The following is a 23,073-nucleotide window of genomic DNA, read 5'->3' on the forward strand; positions in this document are numbered from 1 at the left end:
AATAAGAATGAATATTTCAGAGAAATCTGAAATTGGGAGGAATTTATATTTCATTATCCCACGTAAAATAACAGACTAAATCTAGGAGTTTGTTCTGTATGTAGGAGCAATACCAGTGACAGCCCAACCCAGTACTATAAACATTTAAGTGCCAACTTGAACGTCCCATCTGCTGAGATTACTATCCATACAGTTATCAGAACACGCATGTGAGCTGCACAGAAATGCTCCATGCCAAGAACCATCAAAGATATCAGAAGCAAAAGGGTGAGTTGGTGACTAAAATCCTCATCAAAATACTGTCTTAAGGAAACATAATTCTTTTAAACACAGGTAGAGCAGTTCCACTACTGGCTTAGCGATCCTTCTTACAGACAACATTCCTTCTGCTGGGAAGCTCTAGCTTACCTGCAAGCCAATGTCAAGGGGATGAAGCTGAGTGCTGGATCTGTTCGGTGTCGGTAGTGTTGCTAAATACACCTAGGGTTCGACCTATCACATAAATATGCATGGCAAATTTGAGACCAAATTTATAAGAGCATGTCTCTATAAAAGCTGCTGAAATCCACGTGATTGCTGCACACTGTCTTTAAGATGCACATTACAGTAGCTGAACATGAAATACCTGATCTGTAAAGTTTTCATTTTAATTCTAAATATTCACATTTTCTCTTTCTCCCTGGAAGTATTCATAGAAAATTGTGAGTTTATGTATACATCAAAATACTTCTCCTTTGTATCTGCAAGCATATTTTAGACTAGAAAACCCACTTAAAATTGTAATAATTTCCACATTTACTCAAATAGCATCAGGACAGGGAGTGGAAAAAAACAGGTATGGCATGGAAGTCTCGGCATCTGAGTGACTTTTGAAGCAGCAACAGGAACACATCCTTCTAGTTAGAAATTACTGTTTCAAGAAAAAAATGTATGTACTTAAAAACAGCATTTCAGCTAGTCCACAATATTGCATAAATATCCTTTTTAGTACTTCTTTGTACTAAAGTTTTTTTATAGAAGTCAAATTCAAAAAACAGTTTAGGTATGTGCATGTGTAAGTAAAGCAGCCTGTGTATGTGTGGGTGTGTAAATACCATATACCCAGATGCAAACCTTCAATGCATTAAGTAAACTTCAGCTCTATACCTTAGTACTCAATTCTGAGTCTGGTTACCTTCCGGATTGCTAAGTCTTTCTAAATTAGAACAAGCAATTTCTCTTTGTTTTACCTAATATTTGAAAATGGCAAAAAAGTCCCATGGGTCACTGAAAATTATCCCTTCATTCCTGCCGCCTGTTTCAAGTCAGTCAAAACATTCCAGACTTCAAAAGGGGGCTTTGCCTGCTTAGGCCATTTTGGTGTCCTTCTATGGTTGGCCTATGAGGGATTGGTTATTTGGATAAATTAGTTTGTGGAGCCTGCTGGCCTTCTAGAAGACCTCAGTGTCTGACTGCAAATTAGTTCTACCGAACATGTAGAAATCCCAGGGCAGACGAGAAGAAATAAATGGTGATAAAATCTAATACTACAATGTTTGTAATGTGATTTTATTCTGCTCTGTAGCTTGTAAGCAAAGCTAATGTTGAATTAAAAATTTTCAAATATAAAAATGTCCATGAAAGCACAAAATCAGATCAGTATCCGAGTCACAGCAGAGAAGGCTGAAAGCCAACTTTAAAGTTAAGCTTCCCGCAGGAATCTTTTACAAGAACAAACAAAAATCCTCCTGGTTTTCCACAGAATCAAGTAGGTATTTACATTACGGATGCACCCCTGCTTAAGCCAGGAAGTCACACAGTTGAATTCGGCTGGAGCTTGGGCTGTGAATAAACTGCTACGCCGCCTTTCAGTGCATAGTTGTACAACTGCCTAAGGAGAGTTTATCCTTAAGGAAGAGAAGTCAGAGAGCCAAAACTAACAAACATGGCTCCTCAAGCGGAACAATGGTCCAGAAAACCTAGTAAAAAAGAAAATAAACTTCACTGGCAGTTTGCTTTTTACTGTTAAGGGCTAAGCTACAACTTCATCAAGACTTTCAAGAAGAGACTCCACGCTGAATGGTTGCTCAGTGGCTGGAAAAAGATGGATTGTGCATTTCTTATATACCCACTTTTACAAGTCATCTAAAAATGCCTCATGACATAACAAAGAAAAAGTTCCACCTCTCTAAGGAAACAAGGATTTGTAACCAAGATAAGTGGTGGTATCTGTTGATGCACCCCAACAAAACCCCTGCAAGGTCTTTGTGACCTTGAGGAATATGCCCAAACACCACAAGCTGTGGGTAGGAGTACTTCTGTCAGTGCTGCAAGCACTGCTGCCTATAGCACTGTAGGATTTCTGCCATCAATTAGGAAAAGTACATTTTAAGGGACAAGAAATTCTCCATGGTGTTACTGCAAACCCAGAGGAATGAAGGGCTTGTAGTGGACAACGTTTTCAAACTGTCCACAAACAGCTTACAATTTTCAGGAGTATTTTCACTGAAATGTTTTGAAAGAAAAAAATTCTATCAATAGTTACTGATTGAGCAGTTGCTATGGACGGCCTAGCAGCAGCTCCCTTCAATTTGGGGAACTTAAATACATCAGCTAGTTCCGGCTGTTCATTCTTTTTGACACTTACTGAGTGTAGTAAGTGGGTTTTGTGGCTAATGTTTGCAATACTCTACCAATTGCAGATAGAGAGGGGAAGGGGAGCGGGAAGGGTGCAGACGATTACATTTTATAGGCTCAGTTACAGATTGCAATTGCATGGTGCTTGTTGGTTATTGCCTTGCAGAGCTTTCCAAAAAGGAAGCGTGTCACGCATTTCTTCAGAATGGGAGGGGAACACAGAGGGGAGAACAGTACTGTGCCAGTCTTTGAGGAAAACTAGGCAGCACATGCATGACTTTCACAGTGACAATGCTGTAAGTTTTCAACCAAAGGTAAAATACTTTTATTTTCACCCTTCCTCCTCATTGACTTTGTTCCCTAATGTGACAAACACGTAATGTGAGTAAGCATGACAAACATGTCATTGACGATGCTGTTCTACTCTGGAGGTCACCAGCCATGCCCTCAGGCGCAGCCATGCCACCACCGTGGCAGTGGCCTCTGAAACCGCTCGAGAGTTGTGCTGCCGGATCCTGGCTCGCCTTGAAACAAAATGAACTTTCTAGCCCTTCTGGTAGTGAAGATAACCTTGAAAATGTGAAGAGAGTGTAATCTGATGCCTCAGTAAGACTGCAAGGAGCTTGAAACAAAGACAGAGAGATGTGAACTGCCCCAGCCATCTCTCTCTGGGCCCCATGGACTCAGCATTTCTGTGGTCGTGGAGTCTGGCATTTTTCCAAGATTCCACAGAATCTCGCATGTTTGCTGCAAAATTCATTATTTTGCTGCAGCCAGGTGCTGGATGTTTTTTGGTTTGAGTTTTTATTTTCTCCCTCTTCCTTTCTTGCTGAAACCAACTACTTGCTCTGTGTCTTTCCTCTAGCAGAGGTAGGAGGTAAATTTTCAGTGCAAAGTGCCTCTGTCCAGTACGTGACACAGGGTGTGCAGGAGAGAAGTGTCCAGTGAGCTGCAGGGAGGAGAAAGAAGTTGGAAATATGCAGCCAGGCTGCCCTGAGTGCTGACTGAAAGCTGAGGTTTGGGGGCTGTGGGGGGAATCAGAGAAGATTAACTGCTGGAGTGGATCAAGAGCACCTCCTTTTTTGGCTCATTCACTACACACTTTTTGGATCTACCTTGACTGCTGAGGGCCTCAGAGTCTTCGCTCTGTTTTCCAGATGGGCAAACTCCATCAGCAAAAATACTCGATGCTGAAAATACTTTTGGTGTGCAATTTTGCAGTGAGAATTTTCAACTATGAGCCTGGACAGGGTAGGAGTGAAAATTAATTTATGCTATACAATAACTTAATTTTGCTTCCAGAGAGAGAGTTGTGGAAGAAAAGTCCTCTAAAATATCCCCAGAGAGTATAGTAATTGCTGAAAATATGCCAATATTTACTTGTGAAAATTTTCTTGTGCTGAGTTTTGCAAATAAATAAACCCCACGCATTAAAAAATTAAAAATCACAGGCAAATCAAATGAAATAAAATACCCGCTGACCTCTACACTTCCTTTCTGATTTTTTTTTTAGAAGTCATCATCAGGGTACCTCTAACCACCTGGGTTATCATGCTGAATCTTATCAGTGTTTGTCATGTTTTTAGGGCTTCCAGAAGGTTTCTAGGGCAATAGACTCATTCCAATGCCAAGTTTGGAGCTGGTAGACTTAGCCTACTACAAATATAAGCCATGATAATTTTGCATAAATTCTTTGAAATCAATTTCGTGTAAGACGTACTGTTACTCATTCCCAGTCTCCTTACAAACAGAATTTCTCTAACACCCAAAATTACATTTTCATCTCAAAAATAATTAAAACAAGAGGTTGTTTTTTATTTCTCAAGTATATTTGAGCAGTGGGACTTGTTGGAAATGACTGGCAGGCAGAAAGGCCCCTTCAGGATGATAAAGAAAATATGAATTAAAAAACTCAACCATTTGTTTTAGCTTGATGAAACATGAGCGAACCATCTTTGATAGGTGCATATATCATTAGCAAACAAGCTTCAAAGTCTTTTTTGGACTTGGAAAGAAAGCAACAGAACTTCAGAGAAATTTTCAGACGGGATAACACACTGATATCCTCTGTACAACCAGCCTCAGGTTTGTGTTGTGCTTCTTCCTCAGGCACCTCAGTAAAGGAAAGGCAGGGGCAGACGTAACGTTCAAGTTTGTAAGCCCAAGTTTGAAATTCATTTCCTACAGAATGCAAACCAAGCACGTGACAGGACAACTAGAAGCATTTCTTGATTAGGAAATGGTTAAAATACTCTCATCTGTATGAGTGTAACAGAAGTGCAGGAGTGAGTTTACTGAGCTTATTATGGTAGCCTCTGTATACATCAACACTGACAGGCTGTATTCCCACGTGCAACACCATCCTCTTCTTCAAAAGAGAAATCTTGGCCAAAGACAGTGGCAAAGTACTTCCTCATCTACTCTCTCATACTGTTGTCTGATAAGTTTTCTTTCCTTTTCCTTTACCTTCTCCTTCTCCTAGTACTTTCTCTGTTGTCCATCTACCCGTCTTCCTAGAACATTATTTGGCTTCATTTCTAAGTTGCTGAATAAAGCTCCTCCCTTATCCACATGTACCTGAAATTTCTTCCACTGCATAGTTTGCATTGGCCAGTTGCAAAAATAAATTACCTTTCAACTGGTATGTGTAGGGAAGTTTTCTTCTTTTCCTGTGGACTAGCACTAGGTTTTCAAAGTCACAGGTTTTGGTTTCTGGTTTCTAATTACAGAGTGCTAATCTATCCCTCACCTCTTCTTTCTTTCTATACACACATCCAGAGCAAAATAAACAAAAACAGTGTTCATGCCATCATCTTTATTTTCACTGAGACTATTTTGCCTTCTGACTACTGCTTTTAGGAAGTCTCCCAGTTGGTCAAGTGACTGTTGCAAACGCAGCAGACTGTCCAGTTATGAATGACTTCAAGTGAGACCTAATTGAAGGATCTGATTCCAGGGTTTAATACCCCAATTTTAAACCTCTCCAATGACACTGCAACCAGAAGAGTCACACCCTGCCCTATGCCATGTACCTTTGGGCACTTCAGTCCTTGTTTACAGAAGCCTGAGTGCTGGTCAGTGCAGTGGGTCTATTCAGCAGTTACTGGTTTAGATTTTGATAACCCAAATAGCATCAACAACTACCACCCACTCGGGTAATGTGAAGGGAAACTCTGAGCAGATGAAGTGTTTTACAGGCTCTCTGGACTAAGTGGTGAAAAGAAGGAATGGAATGAATAACCCCAACAGGAGTGCTGGTGGTGCCAAACCATGAACAAATATTTCCCTTAATACTCCCGTTATGTTAAGCGACAGTTACATTTGTCATTACATACAGCTCCAGCATACAATTACCCGGCCCAAACCCTCCACAGCATACCAAGCCCAGGCCATGCCGGGCACACAGAGGGGAAGTGTTGCAGTGAAAGCCACAGAAAATCCTGACAGCATCAGGGAAAGGCTTTTCATGGAGGAAAGCCTAACTCCAAACAGAACGAGGCGCTTGGGTGGTGCTGAAAGCTCTGGCGCTGCGACTGCAAACAGGACCATCCCTGTTTAGTGCCTGCTGGTAACCATGGCCACCCTGCCCCTAAGACTCAACGGGTCCTGTCCACACGTGGCAGTAGCAGTGATGGATAAATACCCAAACGTACACATAGAGACAAGACTGGAACAAATGAACGTTGGAAAATAATCAAAGCCATATTGCTTCAGACAGCAAAAATTACACTACACATGAAGTGTAACAAAAACACGCAACACAACAGGCTTATTATTAAGGGGCTTGGTTCCTTCTACTCTCTTGCTACATGAAATGGAAGCATCAGGGAAACTGGATATAAAATCATAAAATACAAAGGGAAGAGTGAGAGAGAATAGCGTACTATCAACCGTAGAAAATAAACACATCAGAAAAAATGCAGGAAATAAATCTAATCAAATTTACTAAATAGCTTTTGGACTTATTTTACAACTGGTAAAAATAAGGTGATCTCAATTCACACGGTTTCTGTTAAACAATTCAGAATAAAAACATATATGTAGCATTTTGAATTTCACAGAGTGCCAAGAATGATGTCACAAATTAAACTAACAAATCCAAAACACAAAATTAATCATTTGACCGTGCATGAAACATCCATAATAGCACCTGATAGTTTGCAAAATTTCTTATTATTGTGACTCTACAAACAGACATTTACAACAAACAACAATGCTACTACATTTTTTGCCACTGTTCTTAGGAGTTTGCAGCTAGAGGCTGCACTTGCTTCTCCCAGAAGCAGTATTTGCATATATTCACACAGGCAAAGAGAAATAACTTCAAATAATGGGATGAAAACTCTGTAACAGATAAAAATGTTAACAACATAAACACAGCAGGCCAAATATTTATTGGAGAAAGCAGCAACCATCATTTTGTAATAAGAATCACTGAAGACAAGTACTTTTAAAGCTATACTTAATTTTCTGTAGCTTTAGCATAAGCCCCCATCTCTCAATTAATTTCATCATTCCCTGCTTCTTCCAATCACTAAGAGTGCATGTAGCTCTCTAAGACCTTCATTCACTTGGTTGCCACAAAAATAATTGACACTTTAAAAGCCACAACTTTTTTTTTTTTTTTTTTTTTTTTTCCTCAGGACTGACAAGTTGTTTACTTACAGACTTCCCATTTATTCCCTCGGGGTCTTCCATTGAAGATTTCTCCTTCCAAATTATATACGGGCTATTAGTTACAGGGAGGTTCAGACAGTCCTAGCACACACACACCTGTGGAAAAGACAGTACCACATCGTTGCATTAATTTGTTGGCATGAAACTAGGAGCTGATCTTCACTTCTGCAACTTTCCAGCAACTAACAAGTATTCACAAGTAGGGAGCAGTTGTCTTTGAAGAACTGAATCAGCCTTGAAAATAAATACATAGCTGAGCTGTTTATTGTGAATCCACACAAGGCAAAAGCAGGCAGCGAGAGCCCCGTTGTGCTCACTGTCTGCAGAAGAATAAAAGGCAGCCAGGAACTCTTCTACCCCCACTGTTTCTGTGCCAACAAGACATCTCTTCCTCTTTTTTTTCTTTTTTTCTTTTTTTTTTTTTTTTCCTTTAGGAAGCTCAGCCTTCCCTTGATATCTATCAATGTCAATCGTACTTTAATGCTAAGAGGAAATAATAACAAAGCAATATGATTGTAGACTGAGCCAGGATAAAAAAGAAAATCCACAAAGTTTTCAAACGTTGCCCTCAAGCTAAGGATATTTTTATACTAAATCTCTTCAAATTTACATTAGGTCACAGTCCTAGGCCCCATAAATTATAAATATGTGATGCTTTGTGCTCTCTCACCTTCAGAAAGGGTGTTCTTTGATGTTTAAAGTAACAGTGAAGTACTGAGATGAAACAACAAAAGCTTACCCTCCCAAACAGATATCAATCCAAAATATGGTTTCTTTCCTTCTTTAGAATAAAATGCTGTAACTTCTTAAACTTCAGGATTATTCATTGGCATAATTTAAACAAACCCAGCTAAAATCCTCATTAGAAAAACTGGCGGGGTTTTTTTAATATATGGGGAAAATACTGTCAATAAAGAATAAAAATTAAAATCTGTTTTTTTTTAAAGTGTGTATACTTATACAAACACACACATTATATACGTGAAGAAATGTGAACAGCACTTTGCTCTTCTGTGACAGTTGAAGATTCAGTCTGAAGATATTCAGTTTGCTCTAAAACCACTATGCTTATGAAATACATATAATTCAGGATCAGGACCCAAAATCTTATTCTTTATCATTCTACCTGGATAAGATTCTACCAAGAAAGCAAAAAAAATCCATTCAAACACAGTTTTTGGACACTATTCACTGCACGCATTTGGATGCTTCTATAAAATCTAAGCATTAAGGAAGTGTTAACAGGTCCACTCCACACCCTAAGGAAGATGCTAATATGAACCATGTTTCTGCAATGCACCCACTCCCTTCTTTCTGGTTTACAATTGAGAGATCAAATCCAGTCCTGCTCCTGCTGAGAACAATGGCCAATCTGCAATATTTTTGTGAAATCAGGGTTTGGTGCTTATATTTGTTCTGACACCAGATTATAGGTTAGAAAATTATTTATGGCTTTTAAAAGTGACAACTAAAATTAGGGAGGGGAAGGATAAGAATTCTTTCTAACTTAAAAAAAGAGAGAGAGAGAGAAGAAAACAGCCCTCTTACAATGCCCCACTCCTAAGCAATGACTGACATCTGTTTCAAAAACTCTTTTATTGCAAAATTCAATAAATGGAAAAACCGCACAAACTGAAAGTCTGCCACTTCAGTGAGGGAATAAAATGGAGCCTTTTCTAATGGAAAAATATTCAAAAGTCAATTGATGTAATGCTGGTATGGATGACCTGATGGATTTTCAGATCAGCAGTGCTTTCTTTACTAATGGAAAGAAAACTTCACCAAGACTGGTAATTTTCTATTGAAGCCCAGAAGGAAAAAGCATGTATGTTTTAGTGTCTATTATAGTTCAGCCATAATTAGGAAACCTAACTTGCAGGAGCTGCTGTGGCAAATATTTTCTCTCTCTGGGAAAGATTCCTATAACACACCAGTGTTACAAGAGCCTACTCTTGTAATTTCTGCTCTGACATATGGTGTCACTGCAAAAGAGGTTTACAAAAAGCTCCTGTATATACCCACCCACACTGCTAGGGGCAAAGACTTGTCTTGCTCAGAAGACACCAGAGACCTCTGGAAGCAGAATCAAGCCACAGTAACATGAGGGCTTAGATGTTAACACAGAACAGCCGATGCACAATATAATCAGGTCATTTTAATTTTGAAAAATGCAACTTTTAAACAAGAGCAGCTGATTCTAATTGTCATCTTAGGTTATTTTTAACTTTAAGAAAAGCTTTACAAAAATTAAATGAATTCCCATGAGTTGTTAATGTATCAAAAAATATATCCAACACAGAGTATCTATTACAGAGAAGCTGTTATATGCAAAATGTGCCATTGAACATGAGTAGGACAAAAACTCAATTTATTGAAAAAGACAAGATATAAATTGCAGAGAAGTCCTGAAAGCGCATATCCCCTTTTATTTTTCTCTACTTCTTTGGAAGTCATTTGCTTGGTAAAATATTGTTGCTATTAAATACACAACAGTTTGAGTCTCACCAGCTAAAGCAGGACTACTGTACCAGACATGATGATCAGTAGTCCTCTTCCCAAACAGCTCTTACCATTTAAAAGGGAATAAAAAAAACCCTCAGAGAAGCACAGAAAGTGGTTTATGGGGGATTTTATTCCCTCCTTTCTGAAACGGTAGCCAACGCTGCGCAATTTTCCCCACCCATGGATCTCAACTTGTGCCTTTGCTGCCAGGCACAGGGTGGCTGCCAGCCCCTCCCAGCCACGCTGCAGAGTGGCAGGAGCTTTGGCCAGCTCCTTGTCAGGGAAGTGCTGTCCCCCTGTCCCAATCCGAGCACCCACCTGAGAAGCTGGCAGAAGCCAGGGGCCGATCACCCGGGAAGCAGATGTTAAACACAGCCAGTGAGAAATAATCTCACGGGGCTCAGAGGTACCAGTGGAGGCTGACCACTCGCAGAGAGAGCACCAAACGCAAGGGTGACCAAAAAGTAACTGGCCATGACTGACCCCTAGACACGCAGAGCACTCAGACACCTACACTTAAGGACAAGGACTCTGATTCTTTATGCTTGCCAAGCTGTTCTTCATAAAAGCTGTGCATTTCCCATGCAAGACCTCCAGTAATTCACATCTTGGAGCCGTCCCAGAGCTGCTGTAACACACCTTCAGCTGCACTGAGCCCCTGACCAAACTCACTGTGATCAGAAACAGCACTAGCACAACAATACCTTGGGCAACCTTACCCCTTCCATCATCAAGGAGAAGGAACTAAACTTTTTCTCCTGTTCCTGTGCCAGCAGCAAAATCAATCCTGTCTTCCAACCTCCTGGCTGATTATGCCATTGCAAAGTCTCCAAGGTAAGGTCATTTTTAGTGCCAGCAGTGGTTTCTGCTTTGCTCTTATTTTCTTATGCTTTCTCAGAAACTGATGGGATTTTTCCAGTAACACTTTGAAAAAATTGTATCTGCCCAAACTATACACATTTGTTAGAAGGAAAAGAACACAAAAGCCACACGGGGCTTTATCTTTTGTTGGAGAAAATAAAAAAAGAGAGGTTCTGAGAATGGGTGAAATGACTTTTATTTTGCCCTGTAGATGATAGCATGTGGTATTTTACAGTTAATGTGAAGGAAATCAATCATTTTGATTTTAGGTGCTATATTTGGTAAATTTCCTTTTTAGCACTTTTTAAAGACTCACTACATTCACTCCATTCCCAGGTAGGTTTTTCGTCCCCCACCCCTGTTCCCTTTTAAGGTGTTAAATTTGGCAGATAACCTGGGTAGCATTTAGAAAACAATTATTTCCAAATGCTGGGAAAGAAACTTGCCAAGTGTAACAGCTGAAAATCGAAAAGAAAAGAAAAAAAAGGAGGAAGGAAATAGAAAGGAAGAGGGAAAGGTATTTTTAAAAAATGAAGCTTAGTAGGGACCTTTCAGCAACTTTATAAACAATTAACTCCAGGGCTGCGACTGAGGACCACCTCTGATTCAGCCTGGAACGCCTGCAGATGCAATACAGCATCCTGCCTTCCAGTGAGCCTCAGGGACTCCAGCAAAACAGAGAGGTGCCCAGATGTGTGGGACCTACCATGCACATCTGCTGGAAGGCATCCCACACCAACTGCAGTGCTGACACTGACCAGACACAGACTCTGGGGGTGTGCAAACCCCCAAACCGCTCTATGGGCATGCAGCACAGAGGTAACACACCCTACAACACCACAGGGGCTAAGTCACTATTTCTGCACCCCAATAAACATCCATTCACCTCAACAGACCTTTTTTTTTTTCCACTACCATCAAGCAGAAATACACGGAGTGCATTTCTGCACAGGCTGAAGTAAACCTGTGAGAGAAGCGGCTGAAAGTTTTCAGTTTTATTGGTAAGCTTTCCTTTATATAAGACTGAACAAGCACTCTGGTGTCCTGGACAGAGGACACCATGTTTAAGACCCATGGCATTTACACTCACTGTCAAGTCTAGGTTTAGCACCAAAGTAATCTCATTCTTTATAAGTAAATAATATAAATTAAGTATCAAGTTGGGGGGGGGGGTGTTTTGGTTTTTTGGGTTTTTTTGTGGGTTTTTTGTTTTGTTTTGTTTTGTTTTGTTTTTTGCTGTCTAGGTGATCACTTTCAACTTTATTTTAAAGATTAAAACAATTGTATTTCCCTAAAATTTTTAACTTCACTGAGAAGTTAAATTTCTGGTAAGGAAACATGAAGTCTCATTTGCCTCCATGGAATATCACTGGGTGTTTTTCCAGAATAACCAAGGAGACTCAAGAGCAAAAGGAAGCAAGAAAGAAGGTAGAAATGAAGCACTATGAACACAAAAAATACATCAGAGGCAAATTATATCAGTAACAGTCTAAGAAATACATCTGTCCTACTTTCTGAATCATAATTACATTTATAAGATTGCTATCACACTGTAAGCCTAAGTATGTCTTGAAGGAACTACTCACAATAGAGTTTGTGCCCCATTTTTGCCATATATCATGAACTCTAACATGAAAAGGTGTTGAGAACACAAGGGCCACAATACTGGTTGAGACCAACAGTGCTGTCTCCAGCAACAGTCATAACTGGACCCAGAAGAGCAAGAACAGAAGAAGCATGTGCCATTTTCACAGCATTTTCCCAGTTTCCTGCTTTTTCAGTTTGGAGAGTTTCCTGAGATGGAGTTCATCTGTCTAGAAACCCTCAGTACAGCTCTCTCAAGTACTTGTCTATTTTCCTCCTGAAGCTCATGGTTTTTTTTTTTTTTTCCCTAGCGGTTTTGAACGTCCATTTGGTGGGGGGAGTTACTGAGAATTGAACAAATTTTCTAGGAATTATCTTAGATGCCAAGACCCCATTTCTGAAAGGTGAGGGTCAGCCTGGTGCCAATCACTTTCCATGTACAGGTACAACTATTTCACCTGAGGTTTAACAGTTCACATTTATCTCTGCAGAATTTCAGTTGTCTCCCAGCGCTGGAAGAGATAGTCAAAATACAAAAAAAACTCTCTTGAGGTAGAGAAAGAAGCCTGTTCAAAAGTTAGAAGAGCAATGATACAAGACTGAAGAACTGAAAAAAAAAAAAGGTAAATAATTTGCCAGTGTTTTTACAAGATCTAAACCTGAAATATAACTGTTTCAAAAACTGTGTTGATGGAGGCTTTGAGTTGCTTCCCATACCCAAAAGTCAGAAACGGTTTTAAACAGGAATTAGGACCTGGTATGTGCTTCAGGTATGAAACCTGGTGCCTGCAATGGGCAGATTCTTAAGTCCAATCTCCCTCACACAAACACCCAAAAGGGCACCTCAGTCAGGAAGCTCCACAAAAGGCTAAAGTGGAAGACATATACAGACAAAAATTTAAAGCAATAATATTATTCTAAAAGAAGAGCTCTCCAAACATAGCAAAATATCATATTTTTCATTGAATACTAAATGCACACAAAAGTCAAGATGTAGAACAATGTTAAAATTATACTGGCTACTTGCTTGCCAGAATTTCTTTTCTAAAATTACTTACAAAATTAATACTAAACTTAAACTACCCAGTGGGATCAACTTTATTTGTATCTGAAATGTAGGTTGAAACTGTTCAGCAGGAAAACACACTAACAGTTTAAGACAGGAAATAAAGAATATTCTTAAGGCAAAAACATAAAAATTCTGCTTTTAAAAATTAGTAAAATTATGTTTTACAAGGTGAACTTTGCCTCAAATAAGGATTAAACAGCTTTCCTCTTGGCATTCCATTGGATCTTTATCATCAAAAAGTTAGAATTTCCCTGGTTTTATTTCTGTATCATTAACAAAGAACTAAACCAGAATGCAACAGCCAATTCCTCTGTCATCATGTCTTTGAGCAATAAATCTGTTTTCTGCCTTCTATGTGTCAAACACATTAAAAAAGGTGGGAGAGGGGATCCACAGATTAACACTATTAGATTAAGTGTCATGGTTAATAAAGAATATGGAATACGTACAAGAAAAATGTTGAGCTACGAATCATAACATGCAACTGGAACACTTACCTAGCTCGGGAAAGAAGTGTAAGATACCTTAAAAACAAAGCTTTCTTTCAACCTGTGTGGTTCTAAATGTTTCTAAAGACTAGTAATTATATATGTGCTTTAAGAAGCCTTTCTACACCTATTATAAATTTAGATTAAAGGCAGGGCATTACTTATTATTTTACATGTGCTTTTAAAGTAGTTTGTAAAATATATGCAGTCTATAAAAGTTTGTGGTCTAACAACAAGCAACTGTACTGCTTCTGCATAATTCAGTGCAAACAGGTAAAAGTTTGCTAGTTATAATTAATACAGGTCACATGCAGAGGTTTTAAGGTTTACACAGAGCAATTAAAGTAATTTTCCTCTAGGTGAAATGTCTTAGTTTTATAATTTTCTAAAGGGTTTTTTTTGGGTTTTTTTTTAATAAATCAGATAAATTTCAGTCTGAAATTGTAAAACCATTCAAGTAAGAAACAGTACCAGCAATATTTTCAGTAGTGGAAGCCACAGCATCCCAGCGAGCAGAAAATCCACCCAAACAGATGGGCTACAGAAAGCATGGCTGCAAAGGAAGTCATCCTGGCTATGGAAAGCTAACGTTCAACCAGGAAACTCAGAGGCCAAAGTCTTGGCATGTCCTAGTGAGGGGGACCCAAGTGCTGGGTCAGGGCGGGCTGGGGTCCCACACCCTGTGAGAACCACCCTGGACTCACCCTGCCCTTGTGAGCAGTGCAGTTGCCCTTTGTGTGGCACAGAGCCACGTCTCTAATGTCTCCCTGAGAGTGCCACTTGCAGATCTCATAAGGGACCAACCACCAACTCAATGTGCAAAGCAGTGACCTTCCTCACACCACCATCAGTAAGGCTAAGGATGCTGCTCTCTTCCTTACAATAAGAAAACTTTCCTGTCTCTTGAGGACAACCAAAATTTTCACCACAAGAAGCATCTTATTTTCAATCTTTACAACAGATCACAATGCCCACAAATACTTCTGCTTATCTTCATGCAGTAGAGGTACCTACTTGAAATTGGGGTGAGATTCATTAGTAGGTACAAATAGTCTATTTTCTTCATTTGGACTAATTTCTGAGAATGGGATCTCTTTCAACCTCTGCTAAGTCCAAATGAAAGAGCATGAATGGTCCTAATACTGTGAAAACCAGAAGGCTGAACTGAACTGTCAAACCAGTCAGTGTGAGATTCATCGGGATATTTAAAGACATCACATCAGCCTAAGCATCTATACCCATTTACACTTGTTTGTCTGTTTATTTATACTGCAAGCAACCTTGTGAATTACAGTAAAGACCCCGCTGCACCTTTAGCCACCTAAATACCCCCGGAAGCCTGGCCCATGGTGACCAGAAATACCCACAATCCACTAACTGAAAGCTAATTTTAAAGCAGAAGTGATACTGTTTGCACCTAACAATGATGCCAACTTTCCTTCATTGTTTCTGTTCTACATCCTCAAGCTCTTGCCTGTCAGGAGTAATCCCAGGGAAGGCTCTGCCCAGCTCCCTGTGGGGCCATCCCTGCTGTCAGTGGGTCAAGCAAGGAGGCACTGGTTCTTTCTCTTTCTCTTTTCTAGCCAGCAGTCACTCCTTAGGAAATTAACCCCACCTATAAATTGGCACCAAATTTGAACAATTGGCATTGTACTATTATAGGGGAGGAGAAAATTATTGTAGGAATACTTATAGGACTCCCAGTTCCTTGGAAAACAATGCTAAAACGCATTTTTTAATGCTGTTCTGTTCAACTTTGTCATATCTTTTGCTTGACAGATGACGTCCTTCTCCTCTGATTTCTTCCAGACTATGTTTTCAGGAAAATTAATTCAGTAACTCATCATTTTTAACATAATAAAAAATGAAAATTTAAGGATTTGGAACCTTGATAAATAGGTTTTAGTTACACAACTACACAAAGATACATTATGTGTTTTTTGTCAGCAAAAAATGCACCTAGTCAAACAACAATATTTAGTTTCAGTTCTCCATGTCTCCAAACTGTATCTACCAATGACAATGAACTTTTTTTATACATTTATAAAAAAACCAAAACACCCAAGAGCAAAACACAGTAGAAATGTCATTAAATCAGTCTGTCCTCTAGCAACAACCACACTTCTTAAGGGTTTGCTTATCCTAATAATCTTGCAATCTTTTTCACCATCACAGCTCAAGATGAAATTTTAATTATTGTTAAATATTACTGACTATAGCAATATATTAAGTGGGAAGAACAGAACAAACTATGTTAATTAACTACAGAATATGATTTTTGCATCTATTAAAAATAGTTTCACTTATCAAATAATTTTATAGCTAAGTTTTTACAAATAATATTTCATAGTAAAGGGATAGAAAAACTAAAGGGATAAACTACATTATCATTTTGAACATAATATTTCATTTTCTTCTGATAACAATGTAACCTAAAACATAAAGAAGAAAATTTTGTTCACACAACACCATGCAACCCCCTTCAATATTCAGATGATAAAGAGCTCAAGCTACTGAGCTGAGTAATTAAAATTCAAAAATTTCAGCAATTAGGCCAAGTGCCTAAAGTAGCAGTAGGTGTGACTTGCTGTGGAAACAGCATGGGAAGGACAGAGAAACAACTTTGAGTTGGAACAGCTTTTAAAAGCATATGAAATACCCAGCTGTGGCCTCCCTGATTTTAAGGACTTTACACACAATTTCCGTTCTTATAAATAAAAAGAGCTTTCTCCTCGCTCACTTCATTATAAGGGGAGCTGCAAAAATGCAGACCCACCTCACAGGGTGGGAGTTCACCTCTGTGATTTTTCCAGGCAGCCTGGCACAGTGGGGGCCCTGGGCAGACTGAGGCATTGGCTGCCTGCACTGCCCAAAACTCAGCCCCTGCTCGGGGTTTGATTTTGGACAGCAGCTGCCCCCAGGCTCCCCCAAGAACTGCCCCTGGGGGGGCCACTGCCAGGCAGCCACAGCTCACTGTCACACCATCAAATCCAGGCAAATTTTTCTTTGTCCAGCCATTAGAGCCTTTTCATGCTAGTTTGACCCACATCAACAGAACTCAGTGGTAAATTCATATTTTACTTCCTAGGTCCATGCAGTAGGATTAGCACTATCAGACAGAGTAAGAAGATATTCTGTGTCACAAAGGAAAAAAAAAAAAAAAAAAAAAAGGCGCTAAAAGTGTCCAGACATTTGAGAAATCATTATCTTATGATGTTTGGTATATCAGATTAAGCAATCAAAGATAAAGAGAGTAAAAATGAGAGAAAGAAAAAAAACCCTCAAGCTTCTTAACTTAATTTAAACTCTTAATTTTGTATCATTCACCCTCTCTCTAAATGTAGAAGGAAAGGTTATTTTGAGCAATAATATTTTTGGATTCTATAGACAAGCAATTGAATGAGAGAAACAGAAAAAATAATGCAAAATTCTCAAAATGCACAGGATGCAAGAGAGCCCCAGTTTCTAGTTGACTGGGAAAAACTGTTTAAATGACCTTTGAAGATTTTATAATTCTCCTGTCACAGTCCATCCCTCACCTTGCCCATAGCAACAAGTTTTGCAGCGCAAGGAAGACAGAGCCACAAACAAAAAAAAAGAGTGACTTGCTTCCACCTTACTCTTCCTACCCTGTTTGTGATTCAGTTCATATGGGAAGATGTAGCTAAAGAAGAAAATTAGGAATGAAACATCAAGCTTGGAATGAATAACACCGGTTATTGGTGCTATTAGTAACCATTGGTTATGGTCACATAAGGAACCAGTGACTTAGTTTCTACTTAGATGGGTTATAAATATTTTTTATTGATGCTATTTAAATCTCTAAAATTTTGAGAACTGGTGAACCATTCAGAAAGAGTAATCCATACATTTTAAAAGGCTGTGGAAGAACATGCATGCTTGTGTTTTACATCACACTTAAATCTACAGTAGAGCAAGTTGTGTACAACCTAGAACAAAGGTTTAGACGGAATGTATCTAGCCCAGCCTTCAGAAGATGTGCCAGCTACCTCCATGAGCTGCAGTCCTCAATTAGGGACATTTCCATACATATTGCCCTTCTCTCTCTTACTTTCTGCTGCAGCTGGGCTACCTGCTCCGTGACTCCTCCATGATCCTACAACTACCCTCATTACAGTTCATGCTTACACAGCTTTTGGCAGAGAATGAATAGCTCTAATCTGGAAATTGTTTCCTAGGGACTTTCCACACACCACTCTTTTTAAAGAATTTCTGACAGCACTGGATGACCATTTTCTCTTCTAATAACCATATTTTTATTTTAAAGTATTACGGAAAGTGTGAGTCTTCAAAAATAGCGACTGTCTGGTGCTGCTTCTCATACTGCTTTTTGCTGGAGCATATGTAACAATAACATTGTTTTGCTACTAAAAGTCAATGGGAACTACCCTTCGCAATTTAAACAACTCTATGCCCCTATGCTCCTACGAGCCTAAAAGTGGGGAGAAAAAAAAAAAAAAAAAAAAAAAAAAAAAAAAAAAAAAAAAAAAAACAGCGGAGGGGAGCGAGAGGGGAAAACCTACTGTTACAGTTTCGTAATCGAAGAAAACTTCGAGCTTTGACTTGGTGATAGAAAAACTGCCAATTTAAGTATAAAGAACAGAGTATTCCCTCCAAAAAAAATCAGCTTTATCTCTAGGATGAGCATCAGAGACCAAAACCATTTCATAAGTAGCCATATCCATCCATCTCTTTGAAGGTCTTAGGTGACGGCGGGAGAAACAAGAACCCCAGAAAGCGAGCTGAGGAAGGATACACCTGCGGGTGCAGCCCCTGCCTACTGCCCACGCTCGGCACTCTCCTTCCCAGGCGCTGGGACGCGCGGAGCGGGAGGGGAGAGCCCCGGAGATGATCCCCCCGTGCTGGAGGCAGGCACCCAGCGGACCCCGGCGCGGAGGCGGCCGCCCCAGCGGGGCCGTGCCCGGGACACCGGCGCTGTCGGCGGGGTCGCCGTCGGTGCCGCGCCATCGGTCGCTTTTCCCCGTCGGTCGGAGGAGGAGCAGCGCGCTCCTCGCTCCCCTGACACTTGCCGTGCCCGCAGCCGGCAGCCCCGGGGAGCGGGGCGAAGGCGGACGCGCTCACACCGCGGCGAAGCGTCCGCGGGCTGTCACCCTGTGACACAAAACACGCGTCCGGCGCTGCCGACGCGCCGCAGCGCCCGGCGGCCCCGGCCGGCACCGGGGATCCCGCGGCGCCGGGCGAGCCGCGCTCCGCCGCCCCTTCCCCTCCCACGCCGGGGCTCCGCGGCCTCGCCCCTCCCTCCCGCCGCTGCCCCGCGCTGAGCCATCGCCTCCCGCCCGGCCCCACGTGTCCGGCACGGCACGGCACGGCTCGGCTCGGCTCGGCTCGGCTCGGCTCGGCTCGGCTCGGCTCGGCTCGGCTCGGCTCGGCTCGGCTCGGCTCGGCTCGGCTCGGCTCGGCTCGGCTCGGCTCGGCTCGGCTCGGCGCGCACTTACTCCTCGGGGCCTCCGGGGCGGCGGCGCGGGCCCGGCGGCTCCCCAGGAGCGGCGCCCGGCGGTAAGTTTCGAGGAGCTGCGCTTGGCGGGGAGGGGTTTCGGGGAGGCGGCGGCGAGGAAACTTCCCTGGAGCGGCTCGACCGCCTCCTCCGCCTCCTCCCGCCGCCGCCGCCGCCGCCTCGCCCGGCGGCAGCACCGCGCCTGCCCGGCCGCGCCGCCCGCTCTCGGCCCGCCGTCACACACGAGAGCGCCGCTGGCCGCCCCCCGCTCCCGCCCCGCCAACACACGCTTTTTAAATTATTACGGGGTTTTTTTCTTTAATTTTATTTCTGAGAATGAAGATGTTGTTAGCGAGGGAAGGATGGGCCCCGAGGAATGCCGGCTCCCCGCAGCGCTGCCGGCAGGTGAGGGACAGGTTACACACGCCGGGCCCAGCTGGCAGCGCCGGCGCCGCAGGGGGGGCAGTCGCAAAGGGACCGGCAGCAAACCCGGCCCCAGGGGCCTGTGTGACACCGCTCCTCGCCATCGGGGGTAAAGCCGTCGCTGAAGGCACAGAATCAGTCAAGGCGTCAAGGTCTGCATGGGAATGCTGCCCGAGGAGAAGCTGTGCTGGGCGTATGGCACCTGACTCCGCGGACTTCGGATCATCCCTAAAATCCGAGCTTGTACGCATCCACCCCTCCTCATTACCCATGAAGGGAGAAAGCATGGGTCAGATTCCATATGTCTTATGCTTCAGATACAAAGTTACTGCAGAAGAGTGGTAGATACCTCTCCGTTTTCTCATTCTGGAGACATGAACTTAGACCCTGCATAAGATGTGTAGCATGGGCATCTGGGTATAACATAGATGAAAGCCCTGCTCAGTCTGGTGACCTGGTCCAGACACTGAAGCAAACATAGCTGCTGGGGTTTTTTTACCTGTAGTTGTAAATACAAACATTGCAGTCCAGGCCTTCTTCTCCTCCTCCCTTTCTTCTTCCTTAAACCAGAAAGGAAGCAAAAAAAAGTTGCCATTGCTTCAAGTTCTTCCATTCCATTTCTTTGTCTTCAATACATACTCTTCCACTGTTTCTCTTCCCAGCTTTCTTGGTGTCCTTTTATTCCAGTTTCAGAAATTAAAATACATATCTCTACCTTTAAAGAACTTGAAATTATGTTCCCACAAGCATTTATATACAAGCAATGCCATTTAAATCACTAGAATATCTAATGTTTGTCCTGAAGGACACAAATCACATGGAATACACTTTTACTTTTTAACAGTTTAAAGGGTTTTTTTCCCCCACATGTTTATTCTCCAGTCCTGTAAATTAAAGGGTGAGAGTTAAATAAAATGTCACACATGGGACTGTGTACAAAATATTCACAGAAATGGAGTCCACATTCTTCTGAAGTTAAATGAATCCATTAGGCTGTATTTTGACTTGACAAATATGGGATGTTTATATGTTTGTATTTTTTTAGATTTCCATTGTACTTGTATTACTTTAACATTGTCTTTCTATTTCGATATAATTTTAAGACACAAAACACAATTTAATCCCCATTAAATCCAGTAGCCAAAACTCACCTTGACTCACAAGAATGGGATAATGGGTTTTTATACTGCAGGGAAGCAGAAAAATTGCTGTAGCATACCTGAGGTGGGAATGTGATCTATAGGCTGTAAAAAATTATAGTTCACAGATTATGAGAAAGACTCAAGAAAGGCGAAGTTGCAGGTCCACCTGCTCCCTTGTAGTGGAATATGTAATGGAGAAGAGCACATGGGATTCTGTAAAGACCTCTAGAAGCAAAATGGAAGACCTCATCTCGGCACCATACTTGTCCTGGATTTACAGACTAGATATGTGCAGCCCATATGCTACATTGTACAGAGAAGTTCTTTCAAAAATTCATGATCTTTGTTTGACTGTCCACGCTGGTATGAAGCCTTTTTTTAAAGTCAGGTGTGGGGCTAAGTGTATGTCCAAATTATGTCCTTTTTCACCTAGAAATCTTACAGGTAAAAAAACAAAATTCAGAGATTGATATCTCCTATGTAGTTAGTAATTTTGAGCAGGGAGAGTATTCAAGAATTATACACATACCAAAAATATTTAAGAAGGTCTCTGCCAGAGCACATCTAATTCCCCAGAGGTGTTCTTATTTTTGTGTTGGATACTGCAGAATAAAATGTCAATGTCCGCTGCAGCATGAGCAGAATTGTTGCACAGGCAACAATTGAGAATGCTGGCAATACAGCTCCAAGGAGGACTGTGCTTTTATGAGAGCCCTCAACTTTCTTATAAAAGAGTGGATCTCCTTCCTACAGGAAGCCCTGGACATTGTAGTGGTAGGTGATGTGGATTGTCTTAGATTTGGCTTGGTAGTGTTTCTGTTAGCTTTCTGTTTCTACAGGGTTTTGAGCTGTTCATGTTGTGAGAAGAATCAACTCTATATAATAGTTACGCAGAGAGTAAAAAATCAGCATAATTACCCTTCACAATAGGAAATTGGTCAAAGTGGTTTATAGATCAAATGTTTAGAATAGCACTGAGATTGCCATCCTGCTTCCTAGAGTCCAGTCTAATGAGTTGTCAAGCATCTGCTCTTACTACTGGATTAAAGATCAGTTGTGAAAACTCCCTCCCACCCCAGTAGCTGTCAGGTCACCTGCTGCCATTTATCCCTTTATCTGCAATAGAAACCTCTGAAATGTTAAGTGGTTTATTCGACCTATAGTGTCAGCTAAAACTAGTGTGGGTCTTCCTTATGTAGCTAATGAATTTCAGTAGGAATAGTAAGGAAGCGTATTAGGTCTGACAACTCATAGCCCTGAAATATGAAAGACCAGTGCCTTTGAGAACTGACAGCAATGCCAAGGTAAACAGTTTCTTTTCTGTTATTCTTTCACTCCTCAAAACAAGCACCTCTCCAAATCTGAGAGCTCCTGGCAGGTATGATGAATGGCAAATCCTAATGAAGCCCATAGTTTGGCCAGAAGTGTTAGGACTTAGCACTCTGTACAAATTCTCATCTGAAATGGGAGTATCAGGAGCCAATTTCTTGAACATAATTTATTCCAGACACTAGCTGGAATAAACAGCATTCTGTAACCTCCTCAGATATTTTGCCAGTAGGGAGCTGTCTTTACACTTCTTTCAACTAGGCAAGCGATCCAAGTACAAAATTCATCACTCAAGAATACAGTGTGGTTTAAGAGACTGGAGGATTTGAGTTCATTACAAGGGACATTTTTGTGTCCTATCTGTATGACATTTTCTTTCTGAACCAGGTCTACTGTGGTTCACTGCTACCTTGCCCTGATGAGTTAAAAGAACTCCAGCACTTGGGTTTAACTTTCTAGAAGCAATTCAAGCTTACATTCAGTTTCTAAGATATGTTTTACTTAAGTTTCGTACTAGAAAGGAAGTATAAAATGGGACTTGCTTAGTTAGTAAATGTACTTTTGTCTCCCTCAAAGTCTTTTCAGACTTTGATTCCTTCAGTCACAGACGGGCATTTTGTTATGAACAAAAGCACTGCCATGAGTATAAACCTGACTTAGCCATGCAATGAAGGAAAATAAAACTCAGCTTTTCAGTTCCAGGGTCAGACGCTGTCCTTAGTTATGTATAGATGTAATTAAAAGCAAGATTTTAATTACTATGAGAAAAGACAATATTCAAATGGTGCATAATGCTTCTAATGAAACCTGGAAACATTTCTGAGACAGATGCTATTGGGATCCAGTATTGACTGGCACCCATAATGCCGTGCTGGTGAGCTAGATGTGACAACATATCTCCGCCTA

This window comes from Sylvia atricapilla, chromosome 1 (genome assembly GCF_009819655.1).
Source record: "Sylvia atricapilla isolate bSylAtr1 chromosome 1, bSylAtr1.pri, whole genome shotgun sequence".
Taxonomy (NCBI): domain Eukaryota; kingdom Metazoa; phylum Chordata; class Aves; order Passeriformes; family Sylviidae; genus Sylvia; species Sylvia atricapilla.